The 16,577-nt window shown below is 48.3% G+C and overlaps 1 pseudogene; it reads right to left on the reverse strand.

Moving 5' to 3' along the window:
• Nucleotides 1-1,031: 1,031 nt before the first annotated feature.
• Nucleotides 1,032-12,608, reverse strand: LOC123810183 (annotated as a pseudogene).
• Nucleotides 12,609-16,577: the final 3,969 nt, after the last annotated feature.

Consider the following 16,577-nt stretch of genomic DNA (forward strand, 5'->3'; position numbering starts at 1 on the left):
AATCTCCTCTAAACTGCTGCTTGGTTTTTTCTTGGCCCTTTATTACCTACACCCCCCCATATACATTTACCCCTATAGACTTGTGAGGATTAACTGGGGTGGTACGTGGAATACATTCACTGAAAGAATGACAAAGTGAACTAATATATGCAAAAGTGTTTTATAAACTCTAAACTTCAATGCAAATGTGAGTTATAGCAAATGGTTAAGAATGATGGTTCTAACCATGGCCAGTGTGGCTCAGTTTGTTGGGTGTCCTCCCACAAAGCTAAAGGTCACTGGATCAATTCCTGGTCAGGTCACATGCTTCAGTCCTCGGTCAGGACGAGTACAAGAGGCAAACAACGAATATTTCTCCCTCACACTGATGTTCCTCTCCCTCTCTCCCTCCCTCCCCTCCCCCTCTCCAAAAACAAATAAATTAAAAAAATTTTTTTAAACAATGGTGGCTGTAGTGTCAAATTAGCAATGTGACTTGGATATATATTTTAACTGTTTGTGCCTCAAGTTTCCTCAGCCATAAAATGAGAGGATTCCATGGTATAATATAAGAAAACACTTAGAGAAATATCTGGCCCATAGGTGACTTGCTGAATATTAACTGTCACCATTAACATCCTACTACTACTAACTGGTGTGAATAGAGCTGAAAACCACAGGCAAAAGGACTAACATAGAGACCACTAACTGACAAGGATGGACACAAATTTTCCGGAAGACATGAGCAAAGGGCTGTGAAGGCATATTCTGTTAAAGATTTAGGGACTGACAGAAGGTACACTGAGGTCTCAACACTGAAAGACCTGCTCCTAGCAATCTAATCACAGGGGATGAAGACAAGCAGGTCTGACTCAGGCAAAAGTTGCTGCAGGGTATCTGACCTGTACGACACTCTGAGATTGTGTCACCTCCACCCAAACACACAGGCACAGGCCTCCACCCAAAATGAGTGGAGGCACACCACTCATGTGGGTGTCCATCCATCACCCCTTCGTACCAACAGAGTCCTTATAACAAAGAATAACACACACTTTTTAACACTGAGTATGTTAATCGTTTATTACACAATCATTAGGTGCCCTCAGTCAGCAAAAGGGGATGTAGACCTCAACCACGCTGTGTCCCTGCCCACAGGGACCTCACAGTCCTGATCCTGGGAGCACAGAGAAGGAGTCAGTACTTGTTGGGCAGGCCCTTGGGTCTGAAGTGATTGGGGTCTTGCCGCTCTGGCCCCTTCAGTTGGCTTTCTGAGTCCTCCTCTCCATGGCTGCTGTCTCCATACTTGAAGAGGTCTGTGACTCTCTGAGCCTGCTCTCTGACATCGCTGGAATGGAGGAGGGCAGGTAGGAGGTGAATCAAGGGCCAATGAGAAACAGCCCACCTCCCTACTCACCCCTTTCCAAGGGATCAGTGGCTGAGGGGAGCCAGGAAAGACCCTACCCAGGCGGCAATAGCCCTGGCTGACCCCAGCACAGGGTGGACAGCACTCACATGGGAGGGTGGGAATCACCCATTCCAGCTGCCTTGTTCTGGCTCCTTTAGCACCTCAGACTTCACAATGGGCCCAGAGGGACAGGGCAGTCAAGAGGAGGAGGGACCACATTCTTCATAGGAAACTCCTCCTGGCTTGGCCCTGCCTGGCTCCCCAAGGCCACCAAGCTCTGCTCACCATCCTGCATCCCCAGGAGCCCTGTTACCTGATCACTTTAGCAGCCCAAGCACCTCCAGGTCCCCTCTGAGCAGCTTCATAGTTCCCCCGGGCGTGGAAGTACTTATCTGCACCTATGTAATTGGCTTCTCTCATGTCGGAGTAGGCTCTCCACATGTATCCAGCCCCTAGGAAGGAAGGCACATGTGAGGTAGAGGTGATCACATCTGGGCAAATGAGGAATAAAACATTTTCTTCTATCGATTATATGATTTGAGCCTTTGACTAAGCCCTTGAAGATTAACTGCAATGAGATACATGTTTTTTTACCTTTTGTTCCTGGGTTAATGTTATGAGAATCACATGCGGTACACGTTTGATTCTGTTTGGCTCCATTCTAAGTTCTGTGGCTACTTTGTCTCTGGCTGTGTATGAGGCACGCAGAGAAGAGGTGAGATGGCCTTTAAGGATGTTCATTTGCACAAGGAACCTCCACCTGGGAGGATGTAGGGAACCCCTGACTGGGGGTGGGAACAAAGGGGATTCCGAGGGAGGCTCAGAAGCCCAGAGCTCCCAGCCAGTCAAGGGGAGACATTCACCCCACAGACGAGGACAGCACAGCCCATCCTGAGCACGTCTGCGTGTCTGGGCACATGTGGCACCTGGGCAGCTGCCAGAGCTCAATCCGCACACAGTCAGAGTGAGTTCCCTCACAGACTTTGTAGAAATGGGGTAATAGATGCAGAACAAGGGCAAGTGCCCCACCAGCTCTAAAGTTCAATGTCCTCCCCATAAAGTGGGGGAGTCTGGATCCCCTCAGACTGGTTGCACAGAAGCACTGAGAAAAGGCTCTGTAATGTCAAAAACATTGTAGGTGGACAATATGGTATTACTTTACTTCTCTGGACTTTAGGAAGAGGGGCAGCTAAAGGAAGTAAGAGAATCAAGATGAACAGGGAGTCATAGAATGAATTTGATCAAGCTACAATTGAATGGGAAAAAAATGTAATCACTTTTTAGACAAAGAGAAAACTCTAATGTAGAGTTAGAATCATGGTCTACATAATTAATTTCTCCATGAGATCACTGATCTTCATCTCACATGTCATTTTGTCATTAGAAAAGATAGTTTTGGTGAGAGGTATGACATTCCTGCTGTACTTACACACTCTGATTTAAATAGATCTCTGTGGCCTGGACTTGCATAACAAGAATTTCCAAAATGTCTGGTGTATTTTACCACCAAGGGGCAGCACGTCAAAGACAGTGCTTCTCAAACTTCAGTGAGCACACAACCAAGGGGGCGCTTAATAAAGGCGAGGTGTTGACGCTCAGCCCCAGACATTGTGATTCAGTGGACACACTTATCTGCCTTTCATAAAGCACCCCAGACCCCGTATGATTCTCGTGCAAGGGGTCCTAGAACAGCCTTTTGAAAAACACTGGCCTAAGAGATGAAAAGATATTTTTAGCCGGGTCTCAGAATTTAGATGGAATTAACTGCAAACTCTGAAGATAATTACTCAGAGACAATAACAGAAAAAAATGCAAAATAATTCTGTGAATAAACAAAATTGTATTTCTTCACTATGGCTGGTGAGGTATATTTCTCTCTCCATTGGTTTCCGGGCCAGGTCACAGCCCCAGCAGGAACATCAGCAGGTAGTTCATCGTGGTTTTCGTCACAGGGAGGGGAGCTCTGTAGATTTGCCTGTCAAAGGCACCACCTCCCCACCATGAGCAGTTTGCTCAGTTAAAGAACAGAATAAGTGTTCGCAAATCCCTCACTCTTCCACGTGAGCCTTGTCTGGGAGGCCATCTGGTACCGTGGTTAATGCCGAGGCCCGGATCTCAATGACCCAGATTAAGTCCTGCCCTACCTGCTGACTTTGTGAGGCCTCTCGCTCTCTTTGAGCCTCTATTTCTCTGTTAAGAGATAATGGCACCTACATTGCAGGACTGACAAATTAAAACAAGAGGAGGAAAATGAGCTTATTGTACACAAAAAACACTTAGAATGATGCCTACATGTATTAAAAGCTCCGTTAATATTTGTTGTATTAACGTTGGGGAATGTAAAATACTCCCCACACCTTTGACACACCCATTTCATGGCTGAGACCAAGAAATGAACTGTCTCTGATTGCCATTAGGGGGCAGTAGAGCACGATTTATATTCGGAGAGTCACCTCTGAACTCCCCATCTCTTCATCACTCCTGCTGCAAGTTGGGGCACAAACGTTCAGTGCCCTCCAGCTCCAGGATCCCCACAAAACAGTACACAGCTGGCCAGAAAATCCTAGGGAACACCTACCATGAAAGCACTGTTCTCTTTCTTCCTAGTGAGAACGTGGCCTCTGCTCAGGTGAAACCTGGGTGCAGGTCTGATGCACCCTCCTGACAACCCATGCTGCGTCCTTACCTTGAGCAGCTTCCCTGAGGAACGTTCCCCACCCTTCGGTGCTGACACCCAGCACCAGGGAGCAGAAAATGATGACGGTGGAAAGCTTCATCCTGAGGAGAGAGTCAGGCAGACACAAGCAGCATGAGAGAGTTGTGTCTCTTTTTTGGTGATGCTGACCTATCCTAGCATTCCAAATGTAAATTCCACTCAATTTTATATTTCTATGTCAATATCTTTGTCTGTCTATCCACCCATGCAGATGGATGGATTGTATTTCAGAGAATCCAGGTCTACATTTTCACCTGACTCATTAGAACCACAGTGATTTCCCTTACAGGAGAGTGCAACCTATATGCCAGTGACTTTCAACAGACGTGCTGCAAGAATTTTTAAAACATGTACTACCTGACTATTTAGTCAGGGGCACTGACCTGTTTCCCTTAAAATTTAAAACTTAGAAAAAAAATGACAAAAACCAACACAACAATAGCCATCTGGTATGAATGAATCAAAATTACAACTAAATTTTTGTCAGGCCAACAAAAAAATATTTTGGGTGTGCCATGAGACTTTAGTAATTAGCTCATGTGTACCGTGAGATGGACAAGGCTGGCAATCACTGCTATAAAATAATTTCCATGTTGGTCATCCCCTATCAGCCCTGAAGCCCCCTGCGGCTCCCTCCCAGGCCAGATCTCTCAGGCCAAGGCCCGCTGGCCCAGCCTGCAGTGTTTGTCAATGTTCCCAACTCTTTCAGCAAAGGAACAAGGAGTCATTGACAGGAGGTTTTGCAAACGTGTTTTAAATGGTGTGGTTTGACAGGAGTCCATAAATAATGAATTTGTGTGTAAACCAAGCACACTTTTCTCAGAGAGGACCTGGATTTTGTCCCATAATTTAAAATGAAATCTGGGAAATTCGAGGATTGAGCAACAGCCCTTTTGCAACCAAGTTTAAAAAGCAGGCTGTTTGTGATGCTTCTCTCTTGGGACCCACGGCAGAGAACAATGAGACTCCAAGTCCCCCCATCCTAGAGAAAGCATCCCCAAAACAAGGTCAGATCTCTTGAGCACAATGCTGATGAGGAGGTGGCAATTTGGGCCTTCATAGCAACCACCTCCTCATCCCACTCCACCTGTGGCCCAGGTAGATGGGCGTGAAGAGAAGGGTGGGGGAGAGGGCAGGATGTCGGTCTTGTGGGGAGTGCAGCATTTGTGGAGATACGTGAATTCTTCAGACAGGTTTGGGCGCCAGGAAGAAAAGAAAAACTCCTTTTCAGTCCTGAGCTGGGTGCACACTGAGCTGCAAACACTGCCAGCCCATTGGGGTGCCCCTGTCAAAACAGGGGGGAGTATGGAGAGGGGATTCTGAAGAGATGGGTGTGGGACCCAGTGCCCATGCTGGTTGCTTCTAGTCTAAGGATTTGTAGAGGATGAGCGGCCCATGCCAGGGGTGTTTGAAGAGGGCGTGATGGAATGTGGCTAGGAGTGAGCGTGAGCTGTTTCCCATCTGTCTTCTCCGCAGCCCTGGCAGACTTGTTGGGGGTGTACCTGTTCCTTGCTGAGGAGGTTCCCCATGTCTGAGGGGCTGGAGTGAAGCTGAGCGCGACCTCAGAGCACCTCCACCACACTTTGCGATTGATAAAGGCCCCAGCTGATTATTTCCGTTCCATAATACAGTGTGAGTGAGAATCTGAATAGTTTAAATTGCATATCATGTTTCATCACTCTAAGTCACACATTTCTTGTTATAAGTTTCTAATACGAGGACATGTCTTACATTCACTAATGACCAGGCAGCACTAATGAAATAATTATCCTTGCTTTAGGAAAACTTACTAATTTGTTTAGGGTAGGCTTTCCTTTTTGTTTACATACACGAGAGTGACAAAGATAAAAATCTATGCCTAAGTAGATCCAAAACAGTTCTCCTCAATAAGTGCAAAACAAAAATTCTAGCCCCAGCTGGTGTACCTCAGTGGATTGATCCTGGCCTTCTGAACCAAAAGGTTGCTGGTTTGATTCCCAGTTGGGGCACATGCCTGGGTTGTAGGCCAGGTCCCTGCTAACGGGGGGTCCCCTGAGAGGCAACCATACACTGATATTTATCTCTCTCTCATTTTCCTTCTCTTCCTCTCTCTAAAAATAAAATAAATGAAATCTTTTTTAAAAAATTCTGAGTAAAAAACCATTATGCTTTAATTTAGTTGGCAGCATTTTTCTTTTCTATGTAAATAACGGTGTGTCTTTCAGTCCGTGGCATCTTAGACTCAGGAATACGGTGTGTCCTTTTCTCCTTCATCTAGTTGCATGGAGTGTTCTGTGCTAACTCGCCCCTGTGATAGTCAGCACAGTGGAAATTCCAGCTATTTATTACTTCCTCCCAAGGCTTTTCATCATATACCGTGATGACTGACAGTTTAGTACACTTTGGGGTCCTAATGTTTTTTTGTGTGTGAGAGGCATGCAAAGCACTTCTGGACAAAAAAGTATTTATATGATAAAATAAAATTGTGTTATTTTGGTTGGTATCTTAGTAGATATTTTGCTTTGGATTTACATTGCCACTTTAAAGTGACCCCTTACCATGCTCTCAGAATCAAAAATTGTGTCGAGCACGCATGTAGTCTGCTACTCCCAAATTCTCCACCCAGATCTGCCAGCTTCTGAGCTATACTTGTAGTTCATTCATTTCAACAAATATTCATTAAGCATATACTATATGTGAGGCGCTATGACAGGTACTGCAAATACAAGGCTGACATACAATAAGATAGGCAGGCTTTCCCTTGGGTCTCCTGCCGACGTGCCCTAAAGACAGACCGCAAATGGGCCAACACATTGGAGTGAATGAGTGTCGGGGGGCATCGCCTAGGACAGCAGCAAGCACAGCCAGGCTCCTGCAGGTCTCTCATCCTCCCTCTCAAATGTGCTCATTCCCTGACCTTATTCTCGTTACCTTGTTTCCTTTCTCAGAGCAAGAGGCATTTCTGCTGGCTTTAGGGTTACCCATCCCCTGTGGGCTCAGTCCCACTGCCTCTTGCCTCCCCCTGAATCTGGGGTTATTCCCTCTTCTTTATCTTAATGTCTCCCCCTTCCTTAGCTCCTTCCTGCTCTTTATAACTAGATTGATCTATTATGAAAGAGAACCATTTTATTAGTAACTAATAAATTCATTCAATTACTCATCCATTCATTCACACAATAAGCATTTGTAGAGATCCCATTACGTGCCAGGTACTGGCATGGTACTGAATATTTAAGGGTGAACAAAAAAGAAATGATTATCCCTCTCATTGATTTTACACTCCAGGGAGATCGATGGACTTTTAAGACAATGTGAACAAAAGTCAGAAGAATAAGCAAGAAATTGATGAAGTAGTTCCACTCACAGAAATTGTTAAGAAAGAAAGAATACACAGGATAAGCCAGCCAGGGAGATCAGAGAAAGTGTCTCTTAAGAAAGATTGATTTAGGAAAGACTCACAAGGTGAGAAATCTCCCACAATGTCAAGAGCAAGCAGAAGAGCGTTCTGGGGAGAGGTAAGGCCATGTGCAAGGCCCCGTCGCTAAGGAGAGCTGGACTTGGAGGAGGGCTTTGAGAATGCAGAGCATGGGAAGAGGTGCCGTGAGATGACAAAGAAGGGCTCCAAGGACAGATAACACTGTGCTGTGTAGGTCAAGATAAGGACTTGGACTTCATTGAACAGGAAACTGGAATCTGCTGAGTGATTTTAAGCAAGGATTTTAAGAGTTGCGATCTGATTATAATTGTATACTAGTCTGAGAGGTAGGTTAGCCACATGTTTCTTATTGCTAGGACATTCTAGTTTACGTCTGTTATCTGGACTAATTATTAATAATGCCTCCCTTTTCACTTTGGAAAGGGACTTGGTTTGGATGATGAATTGTGTAGTCAACTAGACTACGTAGTAACTGGGGAACCGTGCAAATGGGGTGACTAGTTAGACAGCTACTGCGCTAAGCAGGTGAAAAATGTTGTGGCCGGGAGCATGGGTGTATGTGGGATAGTGCTGATGACTCAAGATGAAGTTTGGAAGTAGAATCACAGGACTCACCAGCTGATTGGATGAGGAGGTGTAGGGGTAAAGGGAAGGGAGACATCAAGCACATCCCCCAATTTCTGGGGTGAGCAACATAGAGAACGGTCCTGTCATTTACTGAAAGGGAGACAGCCAATGGGTGCGTGAGAGTTTTGGAGAGAAATGACAGTTCACTTCAGGACATGTTAAGTGTGAGAAGTCTCGAAGCCATTCAGTGAGACATGTCAGAAGCCCCACTAGATAGACAAGCATGGAGCTCAGAAACGAGGTTCTGAAGTGAAGGTATAATTTAAGGGCCATCAGCAGGCAGACGCCATTTACATTTGTTTGAGGGTATAGAAAAACAAGAGGTGAAGGCCAGGGCAAAGTCTGAGGAACACTTAGAGTCTGGGGGAGATGACAAAGACCCCGGTTGTCAGGAACAGTCTCAACAACTATTGTCCCAGCCTAAATGTTAGTAGTGACAAGCCCATTTCACCCCCATAAGTGACCTTGTTTGTATAGTGAATTAGATGCTGCCCCTACTCTAGTAGCCACGTGTGGCCAGGCTGCTGAGAGGCCTGAGAGTCCTCCATTATTCTGACAGGACTGGTTTACATGAAACAGTAGGTCACCAAGGCTAACAAGCATCAGGAAACCAAACAAAAACATTTTTAAACACCCCACAAGATACCCTGACCAAGAATGGCAAATTTCAATAGATTTATAAAATATTCAGTTGCAAAAGTAATATAGCAGCTTCAGTTCTGCATGTCAGGAGCTTGGAAGGCACCACTCCATCCTCACAACAAGTGAAAAGCTGGACACAGTGAAAAATCAACTCTTCCTGGATTCACGAGACAGGTGCGGACACAGGGCAAACCACCTCCGCTGTGATTGGAGAGGCAGAGAGGCAAATGCAGGGATCCAGGCTCATGGGACCAGAGACTCGGGAGCAAAACCCAAGACTACTTAGGGGGCATTCCTTAGATGGCACCAACAGAAATGGGTTAATCATTGGATTTGCAGGTGCAGCTGAGAAATGCACAGAATCAAGGTAGCTAGACCTGGATCCCATGGTCCCATCCTCCCACGGCTGTATCCTCTCCCCCAGACACAGACCACTGAGTAACTGAATCTTAAGAGGAATAAGCCCCTGGGGGCAGAGCTGGTGACCAGGCACAACAGCAGGGAGTTAGGAGGCCTAGGCTTGCAAAAACCATAAACCACAAATGCAGCCAGAGGGGCCTGGAGAAAAGAAAGGGTCTGATTTGAGCCAGAGTTTCTGCAAGGTGGCTACACTGTATGACACTGAGATTGTATCCCCTCCACCCAAACACACAGGCACAAGCTCGGCCTTCTTATGCGTGCCCATCCATCACCCACTGGTGTCAGAGGCAGTCCTTACACCAGGAATAACACACAGTGTTCAACATTGCATCTCCTAAGCGTTTATTACACACCCATTAGGTGCCCTCAGTCAGCAATGGGGGTGTAGAACTCAATGGCTCAGTGTCCCTGCCCACAGGGGGATCACAGCCCCTGTCCTGGGAGCACAGAGAAGGAGTCAGTACTTGTCGGGCAGGCCCTTGGGTCTGAAGTGATTGGGGTCCTTGCCGCTCCGGCCCCATTCATTGGCTTCCTGGTCCTGCCTCGAGTCCTCTGCTCCATAGCCACTGTCTCCATGCCTGAAAAGGTCTGTGACTCTCTGAGAGTGCTCTCTGGCATCACTTGATGGAGGAGAGAAGGAGGGAGAAGAGTCAGAGGCTGGGAATGGATGGAGGAGGTGGACAGGAAGAACATGAGGGGGACCCCACAGACCCCTACAGGGTCCTTCTCTAGGGCTATGCCCTCCTGATCCCCAAAGTCAGCTAACCTCTGCTCAGCACCCTGCCACCCCAGGACCCTGCTTACCTGATCACTTTGGCAGCCCATTCGCCCCCAGGGCCCCTCTGGGCAGCTTCATAGTTCCCCCGGCATGGAAGTATTTATCTGCACCTATGTAATTGGCTTCTCTCATGTCAGAGTAGGCTCTCCACATGTCTTTAGCCCCCTGGGAAGGAAGGAAGGAACGTGGCACAGAGATATCAGGTGAACCATCAGAGAACCGTGACACCCTTAGAGAGAAGCAAGGACTGAAACCTGCCACTGACTCATTTCAGCCTGTGGCCACAGCACTCTGGACACCCGAGGCTGAGAAGACTCCAGCTGGCTTTCCCAAGTGGCTCTGAGGAGAGTCATTCTGGGCGGGGGAGGGGGTGTGTGGAATGCAGCTGGGTGGTACTGAGGGGTCTGACCCCAGGGAGGCCCCATATGACTCCATCTCACTGTAGCCTCTATGACTCACGCTGAGAGGAGAGAAGGGGGGTGCCCTCACAGAACAGGACCTCTCAACTCCAGCCCCACTGAGGTTTGGGGCCAGTGAGTTCTTCATTCCTCTGGGCCCTCCTGAGTGCTGTGGGGTGTTTCCCAGCCTCCCTGCCTCTCTGCCCACTAGATGCGGGCCCCATATTCCCACTGGGACCACGAAAATTGCACCACCCCGGCCACATGTCCCAGGGGAGCAAACTGCCTCATGATCAAGAGCCTGTGTGATGGAGGGAAGCCACCGATGAGAGCAGTCGGGGAGCTCGGGGAGCGAGGTGGTCACGTGGAAAGCAGGTTCTGAGGAAGGCCCAGACGTGGAGCGCAGCTGCCTGACGCCTACAGTGTGTAGTCTCTCAGACACAACGCACACACTGTGACTGCAGTCCCTCTGAGTGTTAGGGGGCATAAACAGCACCCTGGAAATGTTGGGAACAGACTGGACAGATGGCGTGAGCCAGCGAGCGCTGGAGCACTGGTCCCTCTCCTCAGCCTCGGCTGTGCTTTCTGACCACTGGGACACTCGGGAAGTCGGGAAAGTCCGATGCCACGTCTCAGGCCAATTACATCTGACTCTCAGGGGTGCTCTCAGGTGTCCACAGTGTGTAATGCTCTCCAGGGGACCCAGCATGCAGCTCAGACTGACACCCACCGAGCTCCAGGAAGGGGTGCTGAGGCACATCTAGCTGGCCAGGGCCGGGGCCTCCCGCACAGCTGGGTCCCCACTCTGCTCTGGGACGGGAACACTGGCAGACGGTCCCTGCTCAATGTGCTCAGTGGCTCTCATCCTGAGGTTGGGGAAGGCTCTGCCTCAGCAAGTTGTTCTCCACATCAAGTGGGAGACCAGCCGTCCCTGCTTGGCCACACCTGAGCCTGTCAGCACTGAGAGTGTCATGGAAATCTCCTCAGACCCAGACAAACCAGGGCAGTTGCTCGCCCTAAACTGCGTGAAAGTGCTGAGTTCCTACAGGAGCCTCGATGGATGTCACCAGTTTCCTTTTTGGGGGTTCAGAGGCCAGAAGAGGGTGGCAAACAGACTGAGGCAGGGACAGTGTCACTGACTAGAGGAAGCCCCAGCAGGAGCTAAGCTGCAGGTCTCTCCAAAGTAGCCAATGAGGGAAGGGAAGAGAGGAAGAGAGAGAGGGAGGGAGGGAGGGAGGGAGGAGGGAGGAGAAGGAGGAGGAGGGGGAGGAGGAGGGAAGATAGCAGCTTTAATGCTACTTTGTGTAGTTTGGCCTGAGGGATATCTTATACCATTTCAAGACCTGTTCTGTGTCTCCTGGTGCAACTTACCTTTCAGCAGGGAATGATGAATGTTCTCTCTATAGTAACTGATTGAAAGAAATCCCGTGGTTTTCCATCTGTTTGGTGGAAAGCTCCCCAACATCTGGCACATTCTAGCTACCACATTGGCCAACACAACCTAAGTAATAGCCCCACCCCTGAAGGCTGCTCAGGGGGAACCCGAGTGCCCTTGGGTGCCACCCCCCCCACCCTGCCGCCACTTTACCTTCATAAGCCTCGCTCAGGAAGGAGAAGAAGCCCTCGCCTCCCAGGACCAGGGAGCAGAAAACGAGGCCTGTAAGGAGCTTCATGGTGCTGAAATGAAAGGGGAGGGTCAGGGAGACTCAGGCAAGGTGGGCACACCTGCCTTTGGGACTCGCATGTCAGAGGGAGCTGGGCTGTGCATCTCCATTTGTGCTCATGGGACTCTCCTGGTCCTTGCAGGCACGTGGCAGTGGGACCTCAGTCAGAACCACAGCCCTCACTTCTCACCCATCATCCCTGAACACAGACTGTGTAAGAGGCCACCAAGGGGTCTGTGAAGGAGGAAGAGGGAGGTTAGGACCCAATGGACCCCCCTAAAGCAGCCTGCAGTTCCTCACAAAGCACTCACCCTGTGCTCCTCTGCCAGCACACACCCCCATACACACAAACACCAAGCAGAACCATGATTTGAAATGAGGGTACAGGCTTGTGGGAAAGAGAAAACAGAGTAAGACTTTGAAAGCTATCCCTCACCTGAATCCCTTGGAGGATGAGCTGGTCCCTGCCTGCTGGGTGCAGGCGACTGCTATTTATTTACCCTGAGCCCTCCCTGCTGGGCTTATGGGGAGGGAAGAAAAGCCAGATGTGGCCCCTGGGCAAAGTCCCTCCAGGTCATTTCCCCAACAGAGTACAGAGGCACACTTACTGGACACCAGTGGCTGTCTTCAGCCCCAGGTCACTTCCCCACTTGGTGAGCTTGCGCAACCCCAAGCTCACCAGGTAGACTGCTCTGCCTGGCAGCCTTGGTAGCTTCTGGTGGGTCAGAGGATGAAGGCTCTGCTGTCAGAGTTGGAGGGGCTGAGGAGGGGCCACCTGGGCTGTGCAAGGAAGGGTGTGAAGCTTCAGGGTGGGGCACCCAGGCTGTGGGACAGTGTGCAGCTGGAGGGCGTCTCCTGGTCATTTCCTTCAGGATGGTCCCTGGGGGCCAGATGGCAGGTGTGCCACAAATGAAATTCCTCTGAGTTCCTGTGTAAAGCCCTTGAGCTTCAAAAGTGACAGGCTAGCCCAGCAAACCTCATGGGGTCCCTGGAAGGCTGTTCCCACCCCTCTGTCTGCATATGCTAAGCTCTCAGCTGCAAGTCACAGGGAGGCCTGCTCTGCCGGCTCTGCCGCTGATGCAGCATGGGATCTGAGCTGGCTGAGGTGGCCGAAATCCAGGGAGGTGCTCTGCCTTCCCTCACCTGATCCTGGAGACCTCTCCCAGTGAAAGTGAGAGTGTTATGCGATAAAGTTGCAGCCCAGTGGGAAGTGCCAGGATCCCAGTCCGCAGGAAATTGGGGTGAGCTCTGTGTCCCCCATGTTACCCTTGTGGTCACTGTCTATCCCTGGATCACTCTGAGTCAGAAAGGTCATCTGGGTGCACAGCCCCTCAGGGGCTGAGGATGAGTAAGGGGTGAGGGAGGGGTCAGTCTTGCAGCCCATCGAGGGAGAGGCCAGGACAGGAAGAGAGGCTGGTGAACACGGAGGTCCTGCTGGTTCCTCTTCCCCAGTTCATCTTCACACCCTGAGAGTTCCGTGTTGGCAATATACTACAAAACACCTTGCAGAAGGGCGGGGCTAGGGAGGAGGTGAAGGGGACCACATGGCCTGTGAGCAGCATCTGAGTGCTTCATCCTGGACAGCAGTGTTAGCCACTCTCTGCCATGGTGGCCACTCACCACTGTCCCCTCACCAGACCCTACATCCCATCACCCGAACCCGCGGAGCTGGGTTGTACTCACGCACACGCACGCATTCTAGGCAGCAGTGCCGACTTCCCAGGAAGAAGGAGCTCACAGGGCAAAGCTGCCCGACATCCAGCAGCACGGTGGCACTGAAAGAAAGACAACAGCTTAAAAAAAAAAACCTATGTTTTTCAGAATTAGTCAGTTGGAGAGAAGCAAAGGAAACTTATAAAACTGAATAAATGTTATCAAAGGGGTAAAACACAATAGAACTAATCATATCATGATCAATGTGCCATCAGCTTTGAGGAAGAATCAAATGAAAATAAAATTGTAAATATAGTACTTAATAAAACACCTTAACAAAGAAGTGAATAACAGATCGATGCAAGTGCATAATAAATCATCTGTCAGAACTGCTTCAGGAACTGTCCCAAGAGGCAACAGAAAGAAATAGAGGCGGGAACTGTTAGAAATTTTCAATGGATGTAGGATAGTCACAGAAGTATCTGTATCAGTCTTCAAGAACAAAGAATACAGAAAGGGAGAAGTAGTCAAATTCATGACTCATAATGAAAAGAACATATTCTAATAAATTTGGCTACCTAGATAAAAAAATATATTTCTTGGAAAATATGAATTCTAAAGTGGGCACATGAAGAAATAGAAAAACTAAATAGAACAATATCCATGAGTAAATAGAAATAATGGAGACTGTCCCCTCAAATTCCACCAAAATGTAGACTCCGTTTCACAGTTTACTATTACAGCTATTAAGAGAATTCCATGAGATTGAGGTATTGAAGGTAAAATTTAAAAAATGGATAGCATTTCTCTACAACAATTCTTTTAAAAGATTTTATTTATTTATTTTTAGAGAGAGAGAAAGGGAGGGAGAATGAGAGAGAGAGAAGCATCGATCCGTTGCCTGCCATTTGCTACCAGACTTGGGACGGAACCTGCGACCCAGGCACGTGCCCTGAGGGAAACTGCAGTGGTGACCCTTCCCCTTCGGGGCCTATGCCTAACCAGCTAGGCCGCACTGTCAGGGCTCTACAATTATTAAAAAATACAAAACAAAATGGTACCAAAAACATGAACTACCTTGGAAACAACCTAAGAAAATACACAAATATTTACAGAGAAAATTTGAAAGCTTGTTAAAGAGTAATAAATAGGGAGGTATGTCATGTTCGTGGAGAGGAAGTTTTGGCTTAGATATAAAGTATTAATTTTCCCCAAATTAATTTATGCATTCAATGCAATGCTAATCAAAAATTCCTAGTGGAACTTTTTAGGAATGCAACAAACACATTCTGAGTGGATGAATAAAGGTCCATGAATAGTTGAATCGATTAAAGACTAAGAGGAAGAGGGGACATGCACTGGACTCTGAGGTGCGTGAACTGGGGGTTGACCCTGAGGAGAGACCACTGAGATGGTGTCCCCAGGGCAGAGGCTGTCAGGGCCATGGGAGAATGGGGAGAATTTGCAGCACCGCTTACGCCCACCACTCCCACCCCAGGCCTGAATGACACCCTTTCACGTGGAGCACTTGGGCCCATGGAGACGAGAGTACTGCCCCTTGCGACAAACTCTCTTTTCATCTCCTGATCTGCTGGCCTTGCATTGTCTGGATAATAATAAAAACTATACTTCAAAACAGAAATCTTCTTATGGTTACAAGTATTTCAAACAGAAAAGGGAGCCAAAACGATCCCAATAGAAAACAACAGCAGACCTCGTGCACACCAGCAGTGGGAGGGAAGGGTGTTGAGGCAGCCAGGCAGGAGTACCGGCTGAGAGGCAGCTGAGCGCTGGCCCTGAGGCCCTCAGGAAAGTCAGGCTTTGGAGCTGACACGTCGCATTGGAGACAGGATGGGGTTGGGGTGAAGGTCTGAGGGAACACAAAGCATTTCCTTCTCTGCTGATCCTCCACCTGTGTGAGGGACCCTGCAGGGATACAGCTGGAAGAGTGGCAGGTCTGGTAGAAGATGAGGAACAACTTTAGGACATGCTGTATCCAGCTGGATGCAGGAAGCCATAGGCTCAATTCTTCCTTGACCATGAAACCTTCTCACTGATCCAAGCGCCAGTATTCCACGCCTCAAGTGTGCGGGGCCTGGAGGCAAGCACATTTATATGCCAAGAAGGGCAGCTATGCCAAGCAAGGACACAAGTCATTATTATCCCTAGTGTTTCCATGAGTGGCACCTGCCCCTGCTCCCCTTCTAAGAACCGGAGGGGTCAGGTCTCCTGGCTGTGAGTTCCCTTTCCCTGGGAGTAACTGTGGTGAAGTGGGAGCCCTTGGGTTACGCTGAGGCTTCGAAGAAGGGAAGGACCCTGATCCTGGGCAGTATGTCCGCTCAGGAGGTCTGCCCAGAGGATACACTACTGAGATGATGGAGAGGTGTGCCTATGCATTTAAGTAGAGAATCTGTTTAAAAAATTTTAAGTATTTTTTATTGATTATGCTATTACAGTTTTCCCCCAATTTTGCCTCCTGTATCCCCCCTCCATCCTGCCCCCTTAACCCTCCAGCATCCCCCACCTTAGTTCATGTTCATGGGTTGTACATATAAGTTCTTTGAGTCCTCTGATTCCTATATCATTTTTTATCTCTCCCTGTCTATTTTATGCCTACTAATTATGCTTCTTCTTCCCTGTACCTTCCCCCCCAATCCTACCTTCCCCCTCCCCACTGAACTCCCTCTGTGTGATGTCCATTTCTCTGAGTCTGTTCCTGTTCTGGTTGTTTGCTTAGTTTTTGTTTTCATTGTTTTTCTTTTCTTTTAGGTTCATTTGATGATGTTGTGAGTTTGTTGTCATTTTATTGTTCATACTTTTTATCTTTTTTTTCTTAGATAAGTCCCTTTAACATTTCATATAATAAGGGCTTGGTGATGA

Source organism: Phyllostomus hastatus, unplaced genomic scaffold (genome assembly GCF_019186645.2).
Source record: "Phyllostomus hastatus isolate PE091 unplaced genomic scaffold, TTU_PhHast_1.1 phas_scaffold_585, whole genome shotgun sequence".
Classification (NCBI taxonomy): domain Eukaryota; kingdom Metazoa; phylum Chordata; class Mammalia; order Chiroptera; family Phyllostomidae; genus Phyllostomus; species Phyllostomus hastatus.